We start from the raw sequence: 5,182 nt of genomic DNA, 5'->3' as shown, positions 1-5,182 counted from the left end.
ATATTAAATGAAAACTATATTTGCATGATTAAATGTTTTCAACATGTTAAACAATCAAACTTTTTAAGACTTGATTATTTGAAATGAGTTTCATATAGATAATTGACCACCCAAGTTGACCGGCGATTTACGAACGTTAAAAACTTGTAAAAAACTACATGATGATATATATATGGATATATATATATATATATGATTAACATGAGATCATGATAAGTAAGTATCTCACTAAGTATATTAATAATGAGTGATATACATAAAAACGAGATTATTGAATTAAGAAACTCGAAACGATATATATAACGATTATCGTTATAACAACGTCTTACTAAATACATATGAATCATATTAAGATATTGTTACACTATGTTTAACATGATAAAATTATAGTTAAATATATCATTAAGGGTGTTAACAGCAAACTACATATGTAAAACAAGACTACTAACTTAAGAGTTTCGAAACAATATATATATGTAACGATTATCGTTGCAAATGTATTTTCACATATATATATATATATATATATATATATATATATATATATATATATATATATATATATATATATATATATATATATATATATGATGTTAAGATATATTTATATACAATGTTATCATGTCAACATAACAATTTAACATCTCATTTTAGTATAATAACAATGAATTAACTACATTAAATGAGATCGTTAACTTAAAGGTTTCAAAACAACATTTACATGTAATGACTAACGATGACTTAACGACTCAGTTAAAATGTATATACATGTAGTATATTAAGATGTATTAGAACACTTTTGAAAGACTCCATGACACATATCAAAGTACTTCTACTTAACAAAAATGCTTACAATTGCATTCTCATTCATTTTCATCAACAATTCTACTCGTATGCACCCGTATTCGTACTCGTACAATACCCAGCTCCTAGATGTATATACTATTGGTATATACACATAATAATTCAGCTCTTAGTAGCCTTTGTGAGTCACCTAACCATGTAGGAACCATCATTTGGCAACTAGCATGAAATATCTAACAAAAATACAGACTAAATGGAACCTTATATGGCATGCTAGTTCACGTTTTCACCATCACCATTATCACTTTCATTTTTCAACATTCATGCATCAAACAAATCTCTTTATTGTTCTCTCTTGATGTTCTAAGTGTTCTTCATCACCTTCAATAAAATCTAGTTCAATCTAGTTCATAAATCCTAACCTAGATCAACTTTCAAAACAACTACTCAAGTAAACTTCAAGAACACTTTCAAGTTTACAAGTCTACTTCCAAACTTTCTAATCCATTCCAAGCTATCATCTAGGATCAAGAAACCTTTGTTATTTACAGTAGGTTATCTTTCTAATTCAAGATAATATTCATATTCAAACTTTGATTCAATTTCTATAACTATAAACTATCTTAATTCGAGTAAAAATCTTACTTAAACTTGTTTTTGTGTCATGATTCTACTCCAAGAACTTTCAAGCCATTCAAGAATCCTTTGAAGCTAGATCAATTTTTGTCACTTCCAGTAGGTTTTCATACTAAACTTGAGGTAGTAATGATGTTCATAACATCATTCGATTCATATATATATATATATATATATATATATATATATATATATATATATATATATATATATATATATATATATATATATATATATATATATATATATATATAACTATCTTATTCGAAGATTTAAACTTGTAATCACTAGAACATAGTTTATTTAATTCTAAACTTGTTTGCAAAAAAAGTTAATCCTTCTAACTTGACTTTTAAAATCAACTAAACACGTGTTCTATATCTATATGATATGCTAACTTAATGATTTAAAACCTGGGAACACGATGAACACCATAAAACCGGACATACGCCGTCGTAGTAACACCGCGGGCTGTTTTGGGTTAGATAATTAAAAACTATGATAAACTTTGATTTAAAAGTTGTTCTTCTGGGAAAATGATTTTTATTCTGAACATGAAACTATATCCAAAAATCATGGTTAAACTCAAAGTGAAAGTATGTTTTTCAAAATGGTCATCAAGACGTCGTTTTTCGACTGAAATGACTACCTCTTACAAAATTGACTTGTAACCTGTATTTCCAACTATAAACTTATACTTTTTCTATTTAGTTTCATAAATTTCAGTTCATTATGAAACTATAGCAACTTGAATCACTCAAAACGGATTTAAAACGAAGAAGTTATAGGTAAAACAAGATTGGATAATTTTACTTAATGTAGCTACGTGAAATTTGTAACAAATCTATACAAATCATAACTTAACTAACTTATATTGTATTATACATGTATTCTAACATATATTATGTAATCTTGGGATACCATAGACACGTATACAATGTTTTGACATATCATATCGACCCATCTATATATATTATTTGGGAACAACCATAGACACTCTATATGCAGTAATGCTCGAGTTAGCTATACAGGGTTGAGGTAGATTCCAAAATAATATATATACTTTGAGTTGTGATCTAGCCTGAGACATATATACACTGGGTCGTGGATTGATTTAAGATAATATATATTGATTTATTTATGTACTACTAACTGTGGACAACTAGTTGTAGATTACTAACGTTGGACTCTTAACTCAACAAACTTAAATCATTAAAACGTAATAAAAATGTTGTAAATATATTTCGATCATACTTTGATATATATGTATAGACTTGTTATAGGTTCGTGAGTCGACCAGTGGCCAAGTCTTATTTTCGGCAAAGTAAAAATCTGTGAAAGTGAGTTATAGTCCCACTTTTAAAATCTATCATTTTTGGGATGAGAATACATGCAGTTTTATAAATATTTTACGAAATAGACACAAGTGATCAAAAAAATTACATTCTATGTTGAATTATCGAACCGAATATGCCCCTTTTTAGCTTGGTAGCCTAAGAATTGGTGTTTATTATAATTGCCACCAATTGACGCGAATCCTAAAGATTGACGGATGCTTTAGTACTTCGATTTATCATGTCCGATGAGAGTCCCGGAATGATGGGGATATTCTATATCCATCATGTTAAGGTCGGTTACCATGTGTTCATCATATGAATGATTTTTATGCAGTTTGCATGTTATTGAGAAATGGAAATTGAAAATCGTGTGGTCTATTAATACGATTTGATAAATATATAGGTTAAACCTATAACTCACCAACATTTTGTTGATGTTTTAAGCATGTTTATTCTCAGGTGATTATTAAGAGCTTCCGCTGTTGCATGCTAATTTATGGACAAGAGTTGGAGTCAGCATGCTTGTATAATATTGTTTAAAAACTGCATTCGAAGACATATATTGTTGTGTAATATTATTGTAAACTATTATGCAATGGTCGTGTGAAAATGCTATATTTTAGATTATCATTATTTGATAATCTTCGTAATATTTTTATACCTTTAACGATAAATAAAGGTTATGGTTTGTTTTAAAATCGAATGCAGTGTTTGAAAAACGTCTCATATAGAGGTCAAAACCTCGCAACGAAATCACTTAATATGGAATGTTTATAATCGATATGAACGGGACATTTCAATATAGATATGTTTTAAATAGTAATTATTATAATTTTCTATTTTTATTTATTTTTACTTAATTAATTTTAAATAACAACAACATATAATATTTCGAGTTATACTTCCAATTATTAATTATATATATATACACACATATCTATTTACAAATAGTGGTTCGTAAATCGTCGGGAATAGTCGGAGGTCAATTGCATGCATGAAAACTGTTCAAAATTTTTGAGACTCAACTTAACAGACTTTGCTTATCGTGTCGAAATCATAAAAGATTAAGTTTAAATTTGTTCGGAAATTTCTGGATCGTCACAGGTGCTTATGTTGGGATCCCATGCAATAATTGTGATTATTGTTAACAAAAATGCTAGTATGTTCCCTCTAATAAATGGGTTTTTGTCTTACATTTATATGGGTCATAAACTTATTAAAATTGGGCTAATTAAATAGTCCATTAACTAGGGTAGGGTGGGCTAAAGTCTAACAAGACAAACTAGTGAGCATAAGTAAATTACTAAGCGTAATTAAGTAACCAAAAGCCCAAGTAATTGTTATTAGAAAATAACAATTAGTATTTCGTAGTCGTAATATTCCAATTACGACAAAAGTTAAACGTGTACCAAAACATATAGCTCGTTCTCAACGTCAAGTGACACTAACGGTCGTAAAAGCATTCGTGGATCAAGTGATGTAACTAAGTACTTAATGGCACGTTGTATGGTATTAACGAAGGTAATTAATCATGAAATAAGATCCCAGAATATAATCCAACACAGTACGCACAAATATGCAGTTTCGAAGAAAGTAACAAGCACAAAAGTAAGTCGAAAAAGTCGGGTCGTTACATTACCTACCTGTTAATGAAAATTTCGTCCCGAAATTTTAAGCTGAGGTAGATGGTAGAGTTGTGAAAAGGTGAGGATACTTCTGCATCATCTGATCCTCTCGTTCGTAAGTAAACTCGTTTCCTCGTTTAGCTTTCCAACGAACTCGGACGATTGGAATCTTGTTGCGTTTCAAGGTTTTGACCTCACGGTCCATAATTTCAATAGGTTCTTCCACGAAGTGGAGCTGGTCATCAATCGTAAGCTCTTCAAGTGGTATGACAAGTTCTGGTTCAGCAAGACATTTCTTCAGATTCGACACTTGGAAAGTGGGATGAAATGCACTAAACTGAGTCGGGAGATCCAAACGGTAAGCGACGGGTTCAATACGCTCCAAGATTTTGAAAGGACCAATATATCGCCAATTTAGCTTCCCACGCTTTCCGAAACGGATTACACCTTTCTGAGGTGCGACTTTTAACATCACTCGGTCACCTACTTGAAATTCGTGATATTTACGCTTAAGATCGGCATAGATCTTTTGACGATCACGGACCGTCTTGAGCCTCGCTTGAATTTGGACAATCTTCTCGGTTGTTTCATGGACGAGTTCATTTCCGGTGATTTGATTTTCACCTACTTCGGCCCAACAGATAGGAGAATGACATCTGCAGTCATACAAAGCTTCGAAAGGTTTCATACTTCGGCTAGCGGCAAATGCTTCTCCCAAGCCTTTCTGAAATTAATTACACAAGCACGCAACATGTCCTCCAGGGTTTGAATCATACGTTC

Source organism: Rutidosis leptorrhynchoides, chromosome 10, assembly GCF_046630445.1.
Source record: "Rutidosis leptorrhynchoides isolate AG116_Rl617_1_P2 chromosome 10, CSIRO_AGI_Rlap_v1, whole genome shotgun sequence".
NCBI classification, from domain to species: domain Eukaryota; kingdom Viridiplantae; phylum Streptophyta; class Magnoliopsida; order Asterales; family Asteraceae; genus Rutidosis; species Rutidosis leptorrhynchoides.
This window is presented reverse-complemented; position numbering follows the sequence as displayed.